The sequence below is a fragment of the Rhipicephalus sanguineus genome, chromosome 9 (genome assembly GCF_013339695.2).
Source record: "Rhipicephalus sanguineus isolate Rsan-2018 chromosome 9, BIME_Rsan_1.4, whole genome shotgun sequence".
NCBI lineage: Eukaryota > Metazoa > Arthropoda > Arachnida > Ixodida > Ixodidae > Rhipicephalus > Rhipicephalus sanguineus.
Window position 1 is genome coordinate 124,026,625 of NC_051184.2, and position 24,034 is coordinate 124,050,658.

The window sequence follows — 24,034 nt, forward strand, 5'->3', positions numbered from 1 at the left end:
AATAATGTATTCGTGCTAGGAGCGCACACCTGTAGTGACCGCTGTAGAATGCTTCTGGTTTGCGGTGATGTTGCGCTGGATCTGTATATACCTGCGCACGTAAAAGGATGCAGTCAGCGAAAAGTTGCTTTGCCGCCAACCCAGCTGCCAACCCTTCCGCCACCTTGTGGGATTCCGCAGAACTGGTTTTCGTATCTTTAGATCTGAGCAAGGTCAAAGGCCGGCCCGACCCGAGCACGACACCTCAAACGCGAGCCTGACCCTAAGACCGGAGCTTCAGGCCAGAGCCCGGCCCAAGCCTGCCGTGCAAACTACTTTACGTGTCCCGGTCCGGCCGTGTCGGGCTCGGCTCAGGCCGGGCAGAAAAGACTAAATAAGGCACGCAGAAAGCATATGCTATTGATGTAGAAAAATATAAAGGGCCTCTGAGCCACTTCAGGTTCTATTTTTTTTAACATTTAAATTAAACGCACGTATCGAGTTGGGGAACTTCGGCAGTGCGCAAGGAAGCTGTGACCCGACAACAATGCTATTACTGACACGAAAATTCGTAACAACTCGAAGATGATAGACATTTCTGCCAAAATTGGCATTGATATACATTCCTGCACCGACGCAGTGTAAGGAGGAGACTGCAGGGTAGCCTTACTGTCATCATCATCATCATCAGCCTGTCTATGCCCACTGCAGGGCAAAGGCCTCTCCCATGTTCCGCCAATCAACCCGGTCCTGTGCTTTCGAAGGACGCTAGGGGGCGCCGAGCAGCTCAGCACGGCTTGCACAGCGCTCTGTATTTCATGTGATTTTGTTGTTGAAAGTGCTTCAACCCATCGAACCAGGATACCAATCGACTCGTGAAGACACAGGGAACACGGTGATACCACTTTTGCGGTATTTGGAGAGGCTCATAGGACGCAGCGAACCTGAAAGCCCGGAACCACGAGCCAGCGTCGCTTACCTAAACGCCAGGTCGGCGCGGCCGCCGCTGCGCATCGGCATGGCAACGGGGACGCTGCACGCGTTCGAAACCACAACCTCTAGCCATGGTGAGCCCACACCAGCGGAGAAGATGGATCTCACGGGACCAAGGTCATCAACGATGGATGGCAGACACGATGGAATAGCCGACACAAACCGAGAAAACATTGAGGGGCGCCGGCGGACGGACGACGACTGGCACACGGTTTTGACGTTAAGGCAAAAGAAGCAGCAAGCGCGAGAGCGCAAAAGAGGAACGGACGCGACGGCCAGCACAAGCCCGACAAAACCATATCAACGACGAAGACGGACACCCAAACTTCCTCCACTTCCCAAAGAGGATTTTAAGATAGTTGTGAGACCCCACCAGGGACTGCCTTTGAAGACTATCAGCACTCCGGCCCTGGCCGAAGCAATTGTAACAGCCTGCAACTAGGAAATCAGAGGTGAGCAATTTTTGCTCCGCATAAAGCCAGGTTCTAATATTGCCATACTCTCGACACCGAGTCAGGACGTTGCTCAACGGGCCCGCCAAATCGGTTCCCTCACAGTCAACGGACGTGCACACGCAGTCAACGTATATGCTGCCACCGGAGACGACGCTATTCGGGGAGTTATACATGGCCTTCCACCCCGAACGCCGGCGGAAACCATCAAGGCAAATCTGCGTATACGAACTCAAGGCGTCGAACTTATCCATGCGAGAATGATCGGCGACACAAAGAGTGCCGCCCTCACTTTCAGCGGCCCATCGCTGCCGCGAGTGGTTTACTACAACGGCGGCGAGCTCCTATGTCATCCTTACCGTGCTACCGTGCAGGTGTGCAAAACATGCCATGCAAAGGGACATCGGATAGACGTCTGTCCCCAGCCAGACTTGCGCCTGTGCCGCACTTGTGGACTCAGAGACCCAGCGGACGGACATCCATGTGAACCTAAGTGCGCTTCATGCGGGGGTGCCCACATCACCGGGGATCGGAGCTGCCAACGACGCCTTAAGCGACAGAGACCACCTCAAGGTAGACAACACACCGACAAGCCCAAAGATGCAACAGAGTACCCACGCTGGTTCTCCTCTGAAGATGAGGAGTTGGAATTTGCCGAACGCCAGAACAGCCAACAGCGTGATCAACCGGAAAGGCCAACACTGCAATCCCCTCGGCAAGCAAGCGCCTGGTCCAAGTCATCGGCAACCCGTCAAAGCAGATCCCGCTCTCGTCCACGAGGGGGCACCCAAAAAGAACGGACATCGCCACTACCACTCGGGGAACCACCGAAGGAGACGGCCGCCACTTCGGCAACGCCATCACTCGAGGTAAGCCGGGCAGCGGCCGCGTCCTCCACGACCAAACCTCTCACACAAAATGAGGAGTACAGGAAATTATAGCTGAAAACAGACAACTTAGGGCAAGCTTGAACAGCATGAGAAACGAACTGGAAGCGCTTAAACGCCAAATGACAGCGATGACGGCGCAGGGAGCAACTCAAAAGACAAACGCACACGCACAACCATCGAGCACACAGGCCACACCACATACACAGCCGCAAACCCAGCCCACGGCATTGCCACCTCCACCCACGACGCAACAGCTGGAAGGAAAACTGGATAACACGTGCGCGCAAATGCAGTTATTCTTTGCTGAGCTTCGAAATCTCAGAAGGTACGTTGATGACTACCTCAAAAGTGTCAAGAAAACGCGAAAACGGCGAAACAGCTCTAGCCCGGATAGCAGGGATCCAAAGGTTATCGTAACCACAGACACAGAAGGACCCTTTGAGAGCCCGTACTCTGGCTAGACCTACAGCTCGACATCAAGAGAATCTCATAGTTTGGCAGTGGAACTGTCGATCACTGCACAACAAACATGCTGCACTAACACAATACATCAAGGCGGCGCTCGTCCCGCCTGACCTTATTTGTCTTCAGGAGGTGGGGAAATATAGAATGCCTATCTAGGGTTACCGCTTTGACAGCGATCCGGACTGCCCAGAAGTCGCAACATCGGCGCGCAAAGAGCTGGCTATCACTGTCACCAAAGCACCTGGGGTAGAAATCCACCTTCAAATAGTTACAATCTGGCCAGTCAAAAAGGGGCGCCCTAAATGCCTAATAACTAATGTATATAGCCCCCCCTAGAGATCATACGGTCGACTTCTCTGCAATTCTAAGTCAAATATCGGCCTTGATGACAACGAAAGATCGTTTAATATTCCTCGGCGATTTCAACGCCTGGCACTCTCAATGGGGATATAAACGAGACACGACCAAGGGGTCTAACCTACTCAGCGCGACTCAGTCCCACGAACTCTTGCTGATCACACAGCCAGGCATCCCTACCAGAATGGGAAACAGCGTTGCGCGGGACACCACGCCTGACCTTACTTTTGTCAACAATGGGAGGGGTGTAACTTGGTGTAACCTGGAGGAGGCACTAGGCAGTGATCAATACCTCTTATGTATCTCTATAAACACTGCGAAGGTTCGACAACCTCCAGGGGTAGCCGGCTCATAGATTGGCAGAAGTACAGAGAGCGCCAACAACTAGGTGCCTTCTCACCACCAGCCACCACACAGTGTTGGATAACGTTCCTCTGGGAAATCTATGCTGCCACCACAAAGGAGATCCAGACCACACCGAAAACACCGGCAATAGACAGTCATCTTTCTCACCTCTGGGAAGCTCGCAGAAGCCTCACCAAGCGCTGGAAACGGCAGCGGCACAATCGCAAACTTAGACACCGAATAGCCCTGCTGGCAGAAAAGGCTAAGACATATGCGAAAGAGCTAAATAACCAGAACTGGCGCAGTTTCTGCGACTCCCTCAGAGGAAACCTAAGTACAAAGAAAACTTCGGCCATTCTTCGCTGCATGTTAGATCCAACTAGCACACGCACCGAGACAGCAAATGTCATGCGACGAATTATAGGAGAATACCAAGGCTCGTAGGAGGAACTCATCGAACACATCAAAAACATGTACACCGGGGAGGAACAGGCAACCCCACCCGTTGCGAGAGAATATCAAGGAGAGGAGAACTCGCGCTTGGATGCCCCGATCACATTCTCCGAGCTCTACGCAGCAGCCCAGACTTTCAAGAGAAACACGGCACCCGGACCGGACCAAGTCACGAACGCTATGCTAGGCAACCTCAGTGACGCAGCCCTGAAACAGTTAGTCGACTTTTTCAATGATACGGTATGGAAAGCTGGTGGGAAACTACCATCTGAATGGAAGGCGGCGAATATTGTGCTCATACCAAAACCAGGAAAGACGCGTGAGCTCAATCATCTGAGACCCATATCGCTCACGTCGTGCACGGGCAAGCTATTCGAGCGCGTTATTCTAACCCGTCTTGAAGCTTACTTAGAAGAAAACAACCACCTTCCTGACTCTGTTCGGCTTCCGCAGGGGAATCTCTGCACAGGACGTATTCCTTCTGCTGAGAGATGAGGTTCTCGACCCTCCACCAGGCACTTTGGATAGAATCGTACTTGCACTCGACGTCCAAAAGGCCTTTGATAACATCTCCCACACGACAATACTAGAGGGATTACGCGACGTTGGTTGTGGGGAGAGGGTCTTTCACTATGTTCAAGATTTCCTCACCAACCGCACGGCGCAAATAGGACTCGGCTGAGCATGCTCTGCACAGTATCGCCTACCGGATAAAGGCACACCTGAAGGATCTATATTGTCACCAATGCTCTTCAACCTCGCACTACGCAAAATGGCCCTAGACTTGCAGAAAGACCAAGACCTTGGCTGCGCCATCTATGCGGATGATATTACGCTCTGGGCATCCAAAGGCTTATACGGCAACCGAGAAGATACACTTCAATGGGCCATCAACACCATTGAAACTTACATGAGCCGTGCTGGCATGAAGTGAGCTCCAGCCATATGGGCGTACATCCACATAAGACCAAGGCAAACCCGCGCAACCAGGGCTCCTGAGCTGCAGCTCACCTTGGAGGGAGAGCCAATCAAGCGGGTCTTTTCCTTGGCGGGGTCTTACCGGACTGCGTATTACGCATACTGGGGACGGCTCTCACAATGGATCATGGTGTGACTTGGTGCCCGGCGCACTCAGGAGTTGAGGGGAACGAACGGGTGGACCGTTTGGCTCGAGGCATGACAGGCCGAGCCGCGGACCACATCACCCGGGAGGACACTTCGACACCTGGCGCGCCAAGAGAAATCCTCGAATTTCAAAGACTAGGTAGGCGAACTAAAGCTCCACCTCATCCTAACCTAAACAGGAGACAAGCACGGGACTGGCGTCGCCTCCAAACAAACACGTACCCACATTTACACAGATTACACAGAATGTACCCTCACAGATACAGCAACAAATGTCCGTGGTGCGGTGCAACCCCGACATTGGAACACATAACATATCAGTGTACACAACGTCCGGAGGCTGCCATCTCGCCTCTGTGTAAAGATTCCCTGAATTGGTCGTGGGAGGCGCGGCTCGCGGAACTGGAAATGGGAAGCCAACTGGCGACCCTTGACCAGGCCCGGCGAGCCGCTGTAGCCAGTGGGGCCCTGGAAGAGGGGCATCACCCACCCTAACCACTCCAAGGCATGACATAAATAAATGTTTCTTCTTCTTCTTCTTCTTCCTGTGCTTTCTGCTGCCACGTTATACCTGCAAACTTCTTAATCTGATCTACCCACCTAATTTTCTGTCTCCCCCTCACCCGTTTGCCATCTATTGGAATCCAGTCAGTTGCCCTTAATGACCACCGGTTATCCTGCCGACGTGCTACGTGCCCGGTCCATATCCATTTCTTCGTCTTGATTTCAACTATGATGTCCTTAACCTCCGTTTGTTCCCTGACCCACTCTGCTGTCTTCCTGTCTCTTAAGGTTACACCTATCATTTTCCTCTCCATCGCTCGCTGCGTCGTCCTCAATTTAAGTTGAACCGTCTTTGTAAGTCTCCAGGTTTTTGCGCCATAGGCCTTACTCTAGCCTAGGTTTATGGCAATCCGTGTAGGAGTGATGGAGCAGTTTCCAGTGCGTGATACGAATGAAATTCATTGTTTTGTACTAACAGCTCAGAGCACTTTTGCATTATTCTAGGTGCTTATATTAATACACCAGTCGCCCTTGAAAGCTTAAAAGCCAACTATTTTGTGTACACCATCTAGGGATGTCATCTGTAGTAGGGTGCGCATTTGATTGTAAAAGAGTGCGAAAAGGACGGGACAAGAAGGGACACAAACCGCGGCGCTGGCTAACAACCAAATGTGTTCATTCCTAAAGGGAGCATTGTACACTTCACTATTATCACAATGAAGCAACAAAACAATAGTCCCAGCCTGCGCAGAGGCAATAAATCTATGAATGGGACAGGAATTCGATCTCCTTCAACAGGACGAAAATCGAGCAGTGCGTGCACATGCATCGCCGCGGTTGGCCGCGAGATCGAGCAGAGTTGCCGCCTGGCGGCTACTGGCTGAAATGCGCCCAGTGTGGATTGCTCCCTGCGTCGTCTGCTAGCCACGTCACGATTGCATGTGCGCGTACGTCATGCACGTTCTCAAAGGGCGGCTTGTTCTGTTGTGTTAGTGCGAGTTTAGCTGCTCGTACGTATACCTAACATGGTGTACAGAAGCAAATGGGCTTGCTCGGCTGCATGCACATTGTAATAAGATCAGTGAGTGCGACTTTCGAGAGGGCTGTTTGTTGGTGTGCTACCCTTCGTTCGCCAGAATCATTTCCGTGTTGGCGCCGTTTTCTGGTTCAAGCCCACCCTAAAGTGCGCTTGACATAGTCCCAAACATGAGGAGCAATAAATAGTGTGTGAATGCAGCGTTTTAGCGACTCGTTGATAAACAAACATGCGGCTCTAGGCCATGCACTTTTGCGTTTTTGTTAGGTGTTAGGTATATAACTGCGGCACTGTAGTTCATCGGTTATGCGATGAGCTTTAGTTGTGTTTAAGATGTCCTTTTAATGTAGGTCGTGGTCCTGCTACAGCGAAATATTTCTATCAAGTGAAGTCTGCCACTTCGGTATTCAAGCTGTCCCCTAAACAAAGAGACAATGGAATGACACGACAGTGATAAAACGGAGTTGCCGCGCGCAATTTTCACTTGGGGCGAAATTTACGCAGAACCACCCGTGTGTTTAGATTTAGGTACGCTTTGGAGAACCCAAATGTTCAAATATAATCCCGACGGTGTGCCTTACATTTCAGACGCATAATTTCACACAAAACCTCATCCTTTTTTTTACCTTATCTTGAGCTTTTGTGTTGAGTTGTGATAAATAGATGGAAGGCGGCGAACATTATTTGTTTGAAAAAAAAGACACTTATTTCATAAAATAACCAGACCTTTGTTGCATCACTGTCGTGCATGTAATCAATCGATGAAAGCTCTTAGCTAAGCTCTTACCATTTTATCATGTTACTGGGGCGAGAACAAGTGCGTACGCGTTGAAAGTCTCCGTGGCGCTAAAGCGCTGTCGATCACGTACCTTTCCTGACTAATCTTTTCAGCTGTCCTACATTTCATAGAGAACCAATACAATAATAATAAAAAATGCGTATTCGCACGAGCAGCGCTCATTGCACAGCAATGGCATAGCAATATTTTGGTATTGTATTTCTTTTTTTGTGTGTACTATGAGTGCCCTTCCTGCATGGACCGAATTCTGGTCTGCAGTACGTTATAAAATAAATAAAATAAAAAAATATGGGCTGGTACGCAAATGAACGAGAAGTAAACATTTAAGTAGTTCAGTCGTGCTATAGCAGTGTGCACGTCAAGTCCAACGCGTACAGAGAAAACAATCAAAAACGCCATAAGGTGCGTAAGCGCAGACTGCCATCCAGGGCGAGCATCCCTTTCATCGGCAGATTGCACTTCTCTCACTAGTAATAGTAACATATTGGATGATCTTCGCGCATCGATTCAACAATGAAGAGCGGATATATTACCAGTGAGCTGCAATCAACACATTTTATTCGCCTAGAATCGACTCAAACCGCTCACAACGAAGCGCCGCTGTGTGCATTTCTATACGCGCCTCCGACGGCCTCTCCACACTAACGCGGCAACGGTGCTGCCACCTATAGGTCGATCTCGCAGCCAATTGCGGGTATACTAAACTTCTGAAATGAAACATGCGCATTTGTCGTGTAATTTAAAGAGGAACGTCGAATTTTTAAAAGATGGCTGGCAATCGCAATGAAGAGACAGTTCACAATTTCTAAATTGTCCTTGAACCTTGTTTTAACTGCATTTCAGAACCTTATCACGGGCCGGCGGTTGACCGAAGGAGGTCGGTGAGCGGTACAAGCAGTTCTGCGCGGTGTGGTAGGAAACACCTAGAAACATTCAAAAGCCCCAGAAATTGGTGCAACTTCCACAGTGCTGTAGGCTGAGGATAATCGTGGATTATTTTACCGTGGGACTGCACAGGTTGTATACCCTCGGATGACAAGTGAGGACCCGAAATCCGCACCTCGGGGCCCTGCGACACAAATTAAGCATGTCGTTTTCAACGCTTGTTCAGGTAGTGTAGAATGCGCCGACATCGTTGCGCAAGTGGCAACGACGAAAACGAAGCCGTTGTAGTTTTATTTCACCGGATAAACACCTTGATTTCCGACTACAGCGAAACACATCGGCTATTTTTGCTATGGGAAGTGACGTTTCGTCATGTGACAGTGATGACAAAGGCCGTGCGTTTTGATTGGCTTGACGCGACAAGTACCATGTACTATTCATACGGTGGTAGCTAGGCCATATTACAGAACCCTAAAAGGAACACAACCCCTTTTTATGCTTTCTCAGAAACAAATCATTCCTGTTTCTAACTGATGTACCTTCAAAACAACGAGCACGGCGCGAGGTGCGCTGTGGAATTGGGGGGAATGGTAACCAAACGATACTCTTCCGCGTTTTGCCTTTTGCGGCATCGAGCGACAGCAGCCACTCCGGCACCTGCGAAACACGCAACGCTCAGTTCGGCACGATGCTGTCAGCGAAAAAAAAAACTTCTAAACGCTTACCGGCCGACGCCTTCCGCGTCATCGGGCGTTAGCGTTTCGTCTGGGCCCTCGGAGCCATCCTCGCGTTGCGCGGGGCTCAGCGACGCAATTTGCAATGGCGCGTAGGACATGCCAGCCATCGCTGCGGCGCAAGAGCTCGCGCTCGAGGCCTCTTAGGTCGTCCAGACTCATTGTGTGCACTACGCCACAAACCATGGCAGCGTCTGCTTGCTGACGCACGCGGCTCGTCGTAACCATGGTCAAAACGCCGTCAAAAAGAGCGGTAGCAAGGTACTGTGTGAAGGCCAGCATGAGGTGATATTTCCGGCATATCTTTATAAGACGCACGTGATTGATTGGAACCGCCTTTGACGTCAGCGGGAGAGTTAAATGCGAAATAAACGTTTCTCGTCGTCGTCTGCTTGAGTTTTGAAATTTGAGGACTAATAACTTCACTTTTCTTGCACCAATTTGCATAATTCCTTTTGTGTTCGTCTCGACATTCACAACTACACACATTTGCGGTGCTAAATAATGAAGTCACAAAAGTGTCGCGGGGCCCCTTTAATTTACGCAAACACAGAAGAAAGAGCCCCGTGTGACCTCAGAGATCAACCGCTGGGAGGCTTCAGGTGGATCGCGAGAACGCGAGAGGCCCAAACGCTTGAAGATGGGCTGATAATGAAGAGATGCAGCGTGCGGCCCACTTCCGTTTGGCGATAGCTATATGGTCTCCAAAAAAGCCACGGGGTATAGCGGCTGCTCTTGGACCGCGGGTGGCGATGTTGTGCGTCACCATATGCTTAGATGGCTGAGTGACGTTCCACGGTTTTAACTGTAGCAAACTCGTCAAGACTTTTTCGAACGCACAGAAATACATCAAGTAGGATGGAATACTGGGAGAGGTGGCGCAGATTCATCGTCAATCACATCGCGATTAACGCGTTCAAAGACGAGAAATCGACATGGCACAGCGCTGATTTTACTGAAGTGTTATTGTAGAAAACAGTCATGTACATAAACGCAAACGTGCTCTCCAGGCCCATCGAAAAAGAATGAAGAGCAGTTACTGAGGCGTTTTTTTTTTCTTCTTTTAATTTTAAAGGGTCTGAATGTGTTAGCAAGCCATTTAATAGAAGACTGGATAACGAAGTTTTCATGTTAGATATTGATAGAGACGTTATGTGTTTGGTTACGTTTTATTCTTCCGATATATACGTCTACTTGACAATGCTTAGGTGCGCAAAGCTGTATTGAGTCGATTGGCTAAAAATGGCCAAGAGGTGGTGGTTGTGCTCGTGTTTTATTTGTGTTGTCGTTTTCTTCACTGAAAATTCAGTTTAATGTCCCCGCTGTGCCGCGTCCACTTCTCGTCTTCGTCTGTGTTAATCGCACAGTTAGCCACGAGGAAGATATCAGCATAACAATGCCCATGGAAGCAAGGGCGGACTGTACTCTAGAGGTGGAGAGACGAATATCACCGTCTCTGTGGCGGCGACGCTGCACAATGACGTCCAAATCGAAGTATGAGAAAACATCCGAGCCCTTGATCGGTTGAAGCACGTCCGCGTGACGAACGGATACCGCAAAATGCAGCGAAGGTCGTAGTCGAGGGTGAGAGGGTCCGTACATTGCTATAGACAAGGCGTCGGCAGCACGAAGCGACTGCGCAGGTGACTTGGAACAAGCAGCCCTAGTTAGGGGCACAACGATAATTTCCGCGCCCACATCTCTAAAAAAACCTGGGGCCACATAACTGGTCGCTAATCATTTAAAGCGGCTCGGACGAGACTTGAGACCACCTGCCATCGTCAGTGGTCCCAGCGGGCGTTTCCCGCCAACGAATAGGGAGGTGTGTACTTCGTGGTTCGGAGTCAGAAACGCCGGTAGTACCAGTCTTAACTTTCTTCCACTTAGCAGCGAATGGCACACTGACAACGGAGTAGTCGGATCAAGTTTCGACTTGTACGCCAACATTGTGGTCGTCTGTAAGAAATTCAAGACCGCTACAGTAAAACCTCGGTGATACGAATCTCGCGGGGTTACTAAAAATATTCGTATCACCCGAAATTCGTACCACCAGAAAACATGCAAAATTAATATGAGACAAAAGAAAGTTGGTATGCGTTTTCATTTAGTGTTTCTAAGGGCCGCACCAACGTCATGGACAGCTCTAAATGATTGCCAGTAAAGTTTTTAGACACCAGCGATCCTACTTGTACTCGTTAATATACGGTGCATGCGCGCGTGTGTAATTAATGAACCAGATGTTTTGTGACCCGTGACCGCTAGTAGCCCCTTTGTAATCTTACGAACTACGCTTTTCTGCATGACATCAAAGTACTGCGGCAAAGGTACTTTAAAAACCACTTTGTGCGCGATGGATGAAGGCCAGAAAATTTTAGAATCCCTGTCCCTCGTTGCTGTTACTTTCTTATCGCGGTGGTGTTGGGGGTGCTATTCGGGAGATTTACGGCCGTGCCCGCACAATCGCGAGGTTTGCTCAAAATTCGGGAGACTCCCTTGAAAATCGGAGAGTTGGCATGTGTGCGCGTACATTGCGAGCCCTAGCTCCTTCGCCAAGACCTTCCGCTTCGTCTCGTGGGCTCTTCGTCCACCTTTCATGGTACTTCATGATGGACCCGATGCCCAAGTTTGTCTTCTTTCATAGAACGTCTGACTGCGAGGACATGGCTTCCATCGACGTGGCAGGCACTTGTTGACACAGTACAAAGACACTGCTGCCTCGAATACAGCAGCACTCGTCAACGCGTTGGAGAAAAAAAAACATGGCTGATCCCTCCCTCATAGGAATCAGTATAACACGAAAGTGAAACGTGTCTTCACAGAAGTCGTCCTTATTATGTAGTTATGTAGGAGAGCTTGTACAATGTATATTCGTGTTGGGCAGCTACAGCACCGTTTGACGTGGATGCACCTATGTTGACGCCATGTCTCCGTCGCGACGACTGACGCCCATGATCATGATTAAACCGTTGTGGTAGCGGACGTAGTGAACATATATTTGGAGACAGCGAATCGTGAATCCCGCGTAAGGATCATATCAACAAGTTCATGATCAACACTGGTACCCGGTATGCACTCCTGCAAAGCGTCGTCAATTAAGGAGAGAAACGACACAGTGCGCTTTCTAGCAATGGGTGACCGACGCCTGCGCTCATGTATACACTACCACACACTGCGCTTCAGCAACACGGGAGGTAGAGTTCGTAACCTGTCTCACAGGTGCTGGTCTGCTCCACCAAGGCACGACATTCGCCCGTCGAAATCGCGTCCTTTCTCCAACGCGTAGTGCAGTAGTTTTGTTAGTCGGTGCTCTCGCAATCGAAGCAGTCGGCAGCGGAGAAATCCCGTTAGTGCATGTGGAAGCTGCACTACTACGATGAGCCGACGCACGCTAACACGAAGCGAAAGGCAATAACGTAACGACGTAACTGTGTCAAGGGTGCCTCGGCGACGCCAGCGCGGCCAGTGAACCTCGCTGGTATCGAGACGCTTTAACCATGACCACCGATATCGCGTGCAATCTCGGAGTAAGCGCTAGTAAGTGTCGATCGTGAAGCATTACTTCTTTTCGCCTCTCATAGACGGCGGCACCGCCCCGCTCCGCTCCGCCTACCTACAGTGACCACCGTGCGAAAGAGTGAATGTGTGAAAGATACAAGGTGCGTTCGCGCCGTGTCCCGTATCCGCCAGAGTTAGCTTAGTCGGTAGGGCGTCGGGCGCTTGCCGTCGCGGCCGCAAGGTCGTGGGTTCGATTCCCAGTGGGGGATCTTTTTCTTGTTTTTTTTTTCTTTCTCACCCGCTGGCGTCCATTTTATCAACGTCATATCCGTGATGGATGTACTTGGTGGACCCCGGCATAAAACACTTTCGTGTTAAAAAAAAACGCCAGGCCTGCACTGAAATCGCAGCACAGTCACAGCGAAAGCTCGAAGAGCGGCGTTTCTAGAACCCGTTGTAAGCTCTCTTGGGGATACTAAAGCAACTACACTAGCAAGCTACCCACTAGGCCAGAAATCACAATTTTTGTGAAGTTGCGAAGCACCTACTAAGCCAATATTCGTCATTCTGCGGGGAAGCGAGGCACCAGCTACACGCCTGTAAGACATTATGTGCAGTTTGTTGACGCGACGACTGACGACGAAGAAGAATTATAGCTCAGCCCTTTGTAATGGGTGGGAAGCTTTAAATGGCCCACCAGCTATGCAATTTGCATTGTGTGACGCCCGGTCACTATTTCCCTTCTCCCGCCATGCTGTATAACATACGTTGACCTAGGAGAGAGTAATAATAATATATGGGATTTAACGTCCCAAAACAACGATATGATTATGAGAGACGCCGTAGTAGAGGGCTCCGGAAATTTCGACCACCTGGGGTTCTTTAACATGCCCCTAAATCTAAGTACACGGGCCTCAAACACTTTCGCCTCCATCGAAAATGCAGCCGCCGCGGCCGGGATTCGATCCCGCGACCTTCGGGTCAGCAGTCGAGCGCCGTAACCACTATACCGCTGTGGCGGGGCGACGTAGGAGAGAGGGGGGGGGCGAAGAACTTTACTGAGACCCCGAAGAAATTGTTCATGCGCTTAAGGGCTTCCTTGGCAACCAATACAAGAACACTTGTGAGGAACCCACTGCGCTATAAATCAATGTAATTTATGAGAAGTAGGGAAGCAGGCACTATGCCATTTTTCGTCATTCTACGGAGAGCCGTGGTACCTGCTCAACGCATGTAAGACATTATGCGCACTTTGTTGATGATGAGCTTGATGACGATGAAGAATTATGGCGGAGCCCTTTTTAATGGGTTGGAAGCATTCAACAACTTTACTCGTGGCGCAATTCGCATTGTGTAATGCCTGGTTACAGAACTCGCGTTGTGCAACGCTTGGTGCTTATTTTACTCTTCTAACACGCTATATTGCATATGCTAATGAGGTTCCTTCCTGACATGAAGCCTGTATAGGACCTTTTTGCAAAGCAGTTTCAAGCAACGGCATGGCTCAGAGGTTGAATACTGGCCTCCCACGCAGAGCTTCAAGGTTCGAATCTCGTTCCATCCTGGAGTTTTTTTAATAATTCATTTTTTTTTCTTATTTCGAGCGATAGTGGTTACGGACACCGGCGGCGGCGGCGGACAACTGCGGCGCCAAAAACGGCCGCAGAAATGATCTCATAAGGGCTTTCGCTGTAAAAAGAAAACTCGACGCCAACGCCATCTGTAATCTAAACGCGAAGGCGCATAAAGGCCTCCAAGATTCGAGCGCACAATCTCGGAGGCAACGACGCACCGTTGACGCTCGCCCAGCGCGCTTGCCTGCACCCGCCGCGACTGCCGCGTCTTCCGCGACAGCGCGGGCAGCACCTGTTCGTACCTGTGCATTAGCGTACGCTCGTATCAAACGTCGCGGGGTGAAAATCGGTTCGCAACAACCGTATTCCAATACATTGCAGGCTAATGGGCCTTGGCCGAGACCGCAGAAAAATTCGTATCACCCCGAAATTCGTACGAACCGTGATCGTATCACCGAGGTTTTACTTATATCGTCGCCCTGCGTTTTGGTTAGGTCAGCGTCGAACTACGGATACCTTGGCTTGCTTCGCTGCTTCTACGTTGTGTCGCCAGATGTTTTTCTTGCCACGCAGAATCGTCGTCAAGAAGGCGCTTGTCTTCGGGCGTGTTCCAGTTTTTTCACAGCGTCACCATCAGAGGCGGAGAATCGTCTTTGTAGTGACGAACAGCAACCGCACCTTCATCGGTACAAGTTCTAAGCTTTCCGGATAAGGGATTGTACCAGCCCAGTGTTGAGAGGCGCACTGCCCCCGCTGCAGAGAGAGGTAGTGGCCTAGTAATCGCGATCGGAAAGCTTGTCCACATGTCCACAAGCTCATGCGAGGTAGCCAGTGATGTCACGTGGTCATTCATCTCCGATCTGTTGACGCGACGCGTTGATGGCGAAGCCGCGTAGCCCCATCTCACGGTAATGGCAGCGACAGCAAGTGTGGCCGGCTTCGCTGCAGTGGATGTGGAGCGGGTGGTGGTCACCTATGCGCCAACCTACGGTATTTATCGCCCCCCTGTTGACAGGCGGGCGTTCTGTCCTTGAAGGTGGTGACATGTGCAGGCGAAGGGACTGTGGCGGTGAAGTGTCTTGGCGCGAATTTGGAGCGGTCACAGCGCAGCGAGCAGCAGAGGCGTAGCTCAGGGCCGATGGCTGATGTTGCGGTGCCACACGAACACACAGCGATTGGTAGGTTTCCACGAGAACTCATATCTACAATAATGCCAGTTGTAGTTGTGTGGAGGGAACACGTGTCCAGTGCTTTACGCAACACATAGGTGCCACGTAGGCCGTCAGAACATTTTTCTCGGATTTGAGCGTAGTCCGGTGTAATGGGGCGGTTGAATTTATGCGTGTACATCTCCAGTGCGTTTTCAGTTTTCGTTGCCTCGGTATGGAACTGATCCACGGTGTTGAGAGAGCTGCGCTTCGGTCCTGCAAACAGGTGCTATTTAACACCGCGCACAGGGTAACACATCTCTCATCTGACATATATGGGTCGACGTTGCAGAAAGGACGGGTCATCTTTCCCGTGGTTATGGTGACAGTCTCATAGGTAAGCTTTGGGATTCCAGAAAGGCTTGGTCGCGTTCTTAAAGGACAAGGTGTGTGACGGTTCTGATGAAGCGGTTCCGAAAAAGGTCCCATCTAGGCAGCACGCCGGCATTGGAGTGATCTCGGCCCATGTTTGGCAAACATTGCCCGAAATATTGGTCCTACGTTTGCTTTTGGGGTTTTGCACAACTAAGTGTACATTGGCCCAATATGCGAAGGCAGCGATGGCCCATTGTTTGCGAAGATGCGTCAAGGCAAAATTGCTCGTCCAACAGATCGGCAATAATGACAAAGATAGCTTTAGCCAACAATATCCGTCGTACGTATCGCCAATATTTTATAAACATGGCCTGCTCCAATACTTTTGCCAGCCTTTTTAACACGAAAGTGTTTTATGACGGGGTCCACCAAGTATTTCCGTCACGGACATGACGTTGCTGAAAAGGACGTACGCCAACGGGTTAGAAAGAAAAAAAAACAAAAAAAAGACTCCCCGCTGGAAATCGAACCCCCGACGTTACGGCTGCGACGGCAAGCGCCCGACGCCCTACCGACTAAACTAACACGGGAGACGCTGGACACGGCGCGAACGCACCCTATATCTTTCACACATTCTCTTTCGCGGCAGGGGGAGAGGGACGTTGCCGCCGTCTGTGAGATGTGAAAAGAAGTAATGCTTCACGGTCGACACTTACTAGCGCTTCCTCCGAGATTGCACGTGATATTGGAGGTCATGGTTAAAGCTTCTCGATACCAGAGAGGTAGACTGGCCGCGCTGGCTTTGCCGAGGCACCTTTGACGCAGCTACGTTCTTTGCCTTTGGCTTCGTATTAGCGTGCGTCGGCTCATCGGAGTAGTGCATCTTCCACGTGCACCAACGGGATTTCTCCGCCGCCGACTGCTTCGATTGCGAGAGCACCGACTAACAAAACTGCTGCAATATGCGTTGCAGAAATGACGCGATTTCGACGGGCGAATTTCGTGCCTTGGTGGAGCGAGAGCAGCGCCTGCGAGACAGAGGTCAGCGGGACGCACGCGTTTGCGGCTCAGGCTACGAACCTCTACCTTCCGTGTTGCTGAAGCGCAGTGTGTGTTATAAGTATGCATGAGGACAGGCGTCGGCTACCCATTACTAGAAAGCGCACATCGTGCCATTTCTCTCCTTAATTGACGACGCTTTGAAGAAGTGCATACCGGGTGCCAGTGTTGATTATGAGCTTGTTGATATCATCCTTACGCGGGATTCACGATTCGCTGTGTCCAAATATATGTTCACACCGTCAGCTACCACAACGGTTTAATCATGATCATGGGCGTTAGTCGTCGTGACAGAGACATGCTGTCAACATGGGTGCGTCCACGTCAAACGGTGCTATAGCTGCCAAACACGAATAGACATTGTACAAGGTCCCATATATCACTACACAATAAGCACTACTTCTGTGAAGGCATGTTTCACTTTCGTGTTATACCGATTCCTATAAAGGAGGGATCAGCCATGTTTTTTGTTGGTTGCGTCATCGTTCTTTATCTTCCAGCGTTTAATGCCCGGCTCCGTGAATGCATTTTCGTTGGCTATGTCAATATCTTTCCTACATTTAACATGAGGTACATGTTTGGGCATGTAAAGAAATGCCTGCTGCATACGTATTTGCTTTTAGGCAAGAAGCAGCGATAATCAGCGTAGCAAATCTGAGTGAAAAGTAAAGTTCTGGATTCTGGATGAATGGGGGGTGGCGACCTTTTTTCGTGGGCGCCGCCACATTCCCTAGCGGGCGGCGCCGTCTCTGGTCTGGCAACTCACTGGCATGTGCGAAGCTCCGCGTTTGTATGGAAGGTATACGTGCGGCTGAAGCTGCAGTTGGTTTTTTAGGGGCGAAGCTCCTGAAAGCGGCACCCGTTCGTCCCTCGTAGTGCGTAGCCAGTCGTAACGCTAGTACCAGATCTTCACCTCCAAGGTGGTGCCGGTGGGAGATTTCTGCTGTGCGTTGTTGAACAATAAAAAATTCGCAGCGTGCTCGTTAACTAAAAGCCGAATTCTTCTGTTTCTCATTCCCCATTAGCAGCCATTGGCCTGTTCCAGTAGGAAACGTTAGTAGAAGTAGAAGTGTAAGTGTTAGCTAAAAGCCGACTTCTTCTGTCTCTCATTCCCATGAGCAACCATTGATTATCTCCAAGGTAGTGCCTGGTGAGATTTCTCCTGTGCGCGATTAAACAATAAAAAATGTTGTTCAAAACACCGTTGATTGATGAAATAAACCAACGAAAGACGCCGGATGTTTTCTAAAAGCAAAACGAAAAGACGCCACATGTTTCTAAAGCAAAACGAAAAGACGCCACCTGCTTAACGAAAGACGCCAGATGTTTTCTAAATCAATGGTTTTCTAAACAATGAAAATTCACAGCGTACATGTAAAATTAAAGTGAGCTGCTAGTCGTCATAACTCTCATCGAACCTTTAGTATAAACGCGCCCGATCTCACGTCGGTGATGATGTACTGGGCAGAATTGATGGAAGGTTCACGGTTTACCGATGAACCTCCGCAGCTTCGCCCACTCTTCATCATTCACTCCGTGGATATGCTGTGATTTTTTTCGTTCTCGCGCACTGAATTTTTTATCAAGTGATGCGGTCTACGTAGGAAATGAATCTCTGAGACGTCCTGAAAAGGTTTTATCCGTTCAGCGTCAATGATGTTAATATACGGCGGCGCGAACGTGTCGCAAGTGGTCGAGGTCACATATTTTTGGTACTGTCTGTTGGAAAACCACGCAAATATTTCGACACGTTCTAGGAGGGCAAGCATGTGCAGCAACTTTTAGAGGATACAATGAATTTTTTTTCTTAGACTGAATTTTTTTACTTCGCTTTTTTTCAATCACGATGTGTTTGTACTGTCGCACGGACTACCGCTCGTACTTGCGGACATACGTCAGCACGCAGTGTCGATTTCGTGGCGCGGACGGCATCAGTTTGTTGCTCGCCAACCGTTGCCTATCTTTTTTCTCAACTTTCAAGTGACCGCTTATCACTCCCTACTTGATTGCCCACCGGTGTGGACGACGACGTTAGAGCTGTTTACAAGGATGTCCTGGCACATAAAAACGATGGTGGTGTTTACATGCCGGTGCCCTTCTTTTTCTTTTTTTCATTTAAGAGTCGTGATATTTAATTGGATTTCGGCGGCGATAAGATGAAGATGATTACATAGTTTCTTGTGCCGGTTAGGCACGAAGCGCGCCCGGACTCGAGCCTTTGGTCGGTGTTTTTTTAACTCCATCTACCAGATGTACTGTTTTGTAAAATTCTTGCTGCCGTTCGCAAAGCTAAGCAGCAAAATTGGCAGTTCAAGAAAGACTAGACAAGCGTAACAACGTGGTTTTTGTATCGCGCCCCATAGAAGATAATTACTATGTAGTATATCATTACTCGACTTATCGGGCACAGTTCTTGACCACGTAAAATGTGTCTTCCTGAGGTAGTTGTTCCGCACATGAAGGGACACAACACGTTTTTTTTAAATATTCAGATTTCATATGGCTCATCGTATATGATACACCCCGCTGTCTTCTGGAAGTTGTGACCTCACGACAAAGATCTCGGCACATCATTTTCATGTAGTGTTCAGTGAATGTTCAGGTTTTACAAGGCTGGTAAGTAGCACGACTTAAATGTTTGATACCGGTTACCCCACTGTGAAGTGGGGGATTTTTCATCCATCCTAATACCGGTATGCATCAACTGCAGCGATGACCATGTTGAGCCGAGCTACGAAGCTAATTGATAGACCAAACACATATTAACATATTAATAAAACGAAGGAAAAACACCTTAGATGACTACTCGATTGCTACTTCGATGTTTTCTACTTAACCGGACAGGGCCGTACTTGACTGATTATCTTTGTTAGCTAATCTGGCCAAATCCGATTGACATTTGACTGCGTGGAACACTGGGAAGTGCGGATATATTGCGGCACTTGCCGATTAAACACCTGTAAAGTAACACAAACGATGTACCTTAAAGAGTCTGGAACCGTAAACACTCCGCGTTTGGTGATGCACGTCGCATGCCTATTCAGACAGCATTTTCCTTTTTGCTAAAGTTGTTAGAACACCCGAAAACGGCACAGTTGTTTCCGATTGACCTTTCGCTGGCTTACATCGCAATAAAGAAGAGCACAATACACAGGTCGACCTAAAACACGCAAAAATTGTTCGACAACGTCACTCATCTAAGCACCAGCGCGCACGCTCCACGCCGTCGCGAACGAGCCAGAAAGGAGGAAAGCGCTCGCTGCCAGACCGGCCCTCCTCGCCCGATGCAACGGTCTATACCGTTGCATCGGGCTACTGCAATTTCGAAAAGTATTTGGCATTTCGCGCTTTGTTCTGCTGACTGCTTGCTTGCAGATTACAACTGCACAAAACCAATACTAATTATTTTGAATAACGCTCTCACGTTACAAATCGCGAAAAAGGCGCCACTCACGTACACGCACAGCCAAAATGTCTCCCTCCTAGCGCTCATTTGAGTTCTCAGTTCAGCGAAGGTACAAAAGGGGGCGAGTGAAAAGCAAAGTGCGGTACAAAATGAAATGAATGAACGTCTACACTTGAAAAGGAATGCGATACAGCCGAAATCCATATCCGCCTTGAACTGCCAGAAAGTGCATGGCCTATTAATTTATTCAACGGTTACTCGGGCTAGAGCTTGCAAGAATGCGATACCTTCACAACTAGAAAACATTTGAGTGTTACAAATCCAGCATTTTCTTCGTAAAACGAGCGGTGAAAGGCAAATGAGGGCGACTAGTTAACTAACCTACGTGGACGCGCAAAAAGAAGCCCACCACATTTGTATGCAAAAACTGGATACCCATGTATTCTGAATGTCGAAACATGGATAATCAAACAAAATACGTGCTAATATTGACAATGATGAGCGCCGCACATATTTTCCATACAAAAAACACCGAAAGTAACATGCTACGAAGGAAAAGTCACAGTTTCAACTGAAAAGCGAAGCATGAATAAACGCGGCCGCTTTAGCGAGCAAAGTGACCTTCATGTGATCTATAGCTTGAACGCGAACATTGCGGGGAAAGCACAAGACGTACAAATTCCCCCTTAATTGATAATCGTGCGAGCACGGCCGACCACAAAGTGTATGTCAAAGTACAAGTCGAAGGCGCACATCCGAACTCCGGAGAAACACTAGACAGTTTTAAAATTGGGGACCCAATAAATTTGCGACCCGCAAGGATGCATGCGCAGATCGCAAGCGACTATCGGACTCTTCCGCTCGCGTTGTCCCAAGGCCCTGCAGCGCCTTCCTTTGGGCGGCAAACGAAATTGCAGAGCGCGCGACCACAAGAGAAGAAAACGAATAAGGCGCTTGACAGTGGCACTTGAAGCCACGGCTCACATTCCGTGTTGGCATCGATTCAGGGCTGGGCAGAGATACTCAGAAAAGTATTCCGGAATACAGATATCGAAATACATGAACTGGACGCCTAAAATACAGATACTGAGATACATTTGCCTTTAACGTAACGGGATATTTCGGAGATACTTTTGCAATAAGACGAAAAGAGCATTCCGGAACACAGATACAGCGATACAGATACTGGAATACTTTTATTTATTTCAAGGACCTCATACTACGCACAGACATTTATTAGTGCAGCATAATGTTGTAATTAAAGTTGCAGCGCGTTGAAACTTTCAGTTCATTTATTTATTTATTACAGCACCCTCAGCGCCATTAAGACATTACAGAGGGGGGTACAAAGTACATAATTAGTAATAATAACATAATTACACCTATCAATTGCAATATAAAATACACTATTTCAAAGCAACAGTAACAAGCATTGGACACGGAAATCGACATACTTGGTGAAAACAAAATGAGACGTGCTAGAAACAGCAGAGTTTAAGCAAATCACACGAATCACTAATGAACACCAGTGAATTGAGAAAAAGTAAACATTTATTTTGTACATAAGATCTGCTTTGCTGAGGAAGTTGCGCTGTGAGCGTCTCAAATACGCTCTTCGGAATCCTCAGCCATGTGGCCCTGCAGGCGCCGGGTCAGACGGCTGAGGATTCCGCTGCCCGTATAGGCGGGTCGTAATTTCCTACGTGCAATGGAGCCCAATATGTCAAAACTGCACGATTCAAACATTGGCTTCCTAAAATCACGTTATTTGGGGGTCAGAGGGTTTAAGCCCTCCCAAGTCGCTCCTGCCAGCTCTCTAAACGGACATGAAAACAGGGACAGCTGCTCAGAGCGCCCCGTCAGAAACTACAGCAAGCACCCGTCGCCGGTGTCGAAAGGGTCACTCTTCAATAAAGCTGTCACCACCACCGACGCTACCAGCACCCAGTTCAGCAAGCCTCAACAGGCAAGTCGGCTCCGGCGGTAGGGGCGGCCTGGTACCACAAAAGACCGTTTCACGCTTGTGATCAATTAGGAACGCACACTGGCACGTTGGAGAGGTGGCTGTAAGCGCGACAAAGATAGCCATCTTCTAGTCACTTCCGCCGCGACTACGGGAACTGCTTCTGGAAATGCCGCCGCTTTGAGAACTGAACGCACGCGAAGCATTGCAAAGCCTCCGTTCCAAGGCGGTATCTGCGTGGGGGGCACGAAGTAATGGCTTGCCACCTGAAAAAAATTAGGCGTGCTGCACTGGCCTTGAGAGAGAACGACTTTCGTCGGCAGAGGCCGACAACACTGCCTCCGCGATTCTGCCTTCTGCGGCGTCGCGCCCTTTACCACATGGGCCATTCTGTGCTTGAGGGGAAACCATCGCCGCTCTATCTGTCGACGACCGGCGGCGCGCCTTTGCTTGTCCTGGCACAAAAAAAAACGTCATTCCCCCGTTGAAAACACGCCTCAACTCATTTCCGACAAAAAAAAATATGTAACGAGATACCCGTGTCCTGCAAAGTATCGCGATACAAACGATACATGGTAAAAGTATTTCACTACTGAGATACAAATACATTTTTCAAATGTATCTCGATACAGAAATACAGATACCCAAAAGTATCTCTGAGATACTATTGCGATACTCTTGTATCGCGATACTGCCCAGCCCTGCATCGATTCTGGTCACTAAGATAAAACTTCATTTGGCTGTAGTTGGTGCATATTCCTGAGGCCAAAATTACAGCGCAAACACACTTCTTTGTCCTTCTTACTTCTTTACTTCTTTGTCCTTGCGCCCATCTGAACATGATTTCATGTCTTCCCGGATGTAATGCGCAATCATCCTTCTGACACGTTTTTGGTTTAGAGCTATTGTTGTGCGCGCATGTGCGGTAAGTTTGCCTTGGGCTTATATATTGTTACGGATGATATGGGTTTACTTACAATGAGGTCAATGAAGCTGCAGGCAAAAGACAAGGGACGGTCAGATGCTGCCTATCACCAAATCCCTCGTGCCCGTTCTACTTCATCGTTCTTCTTTTGTGCTCTTCCAGCGCCTTGTTACATTTTCCTCGGGGCGAGACGAAGCTCATCGAGCAAGTCAGATGGCTCGCTGAGTGTAGGGCTTCAGTCGTGCGACATCGACAAGTTGCGTCTTGCGTGAACGGTGGTTGCCAGCTGTCATTTTTGCGATGACGAAGGTGACGTCACTGAAACCTTTGATAATGACGAATGGACCGGTGCACTTAGAAAGAAGCTTTTGGCAAAGTCCCCGCTTTCTTACTGGTGTCCACAGCAACACGAGATCACCTGTTTCAAAGGTGACTGGCAGATGTCTTGCGTCGCAGCGGGTCTTTACACGGGAACGGGACGAGAGAGTTCTGAGCCGGGCCAGTCGACGTGCTTCTTTGGCGTGACACAAGGTCTGCGCGACACCTGCGTTTTCACTAGTCGAGAAAGGAAAGACGGTGTCGAGGAAACTTTGAGGATGGCGAGCGTAGAGCGAAAAGAAAGGTGTATAACCTGTGACTTCGCGTTTGGCGGTGTTAAAGGCATACGTTATAAAAGGTAATACGGCATCCCAGTTCTGATGGTCCACTGAGACATACATTGAAAGCATGTTTATGATAGTACGGTTGGTGCGCTCAGTTAGCCCATTGGATTGCGGCTGGTAAGGAGTGGAATGCCGATAGTGGCACCAACACAGCCGTTGTTGTTGTTCAGCAACGTCAGCAGTGAACTGCCGGCCACGATCACTTATTACCGCACGGGGAGCTCCGTGACGTAGCATAATCGAATGCAGTAGGAACAAGGACACATCAGAGGATGTGGCTGAAGCAAGTGCCATCGTTTCATGTAAGGGGTTAGATAATCCACGCAGACAGTACTCCAGCGGCGTCCGTTGGAAGACTTAGGGAAAGACCCGAGCAAACCTATGCCGACTTTTTCGAAAGGCGAAGTCGG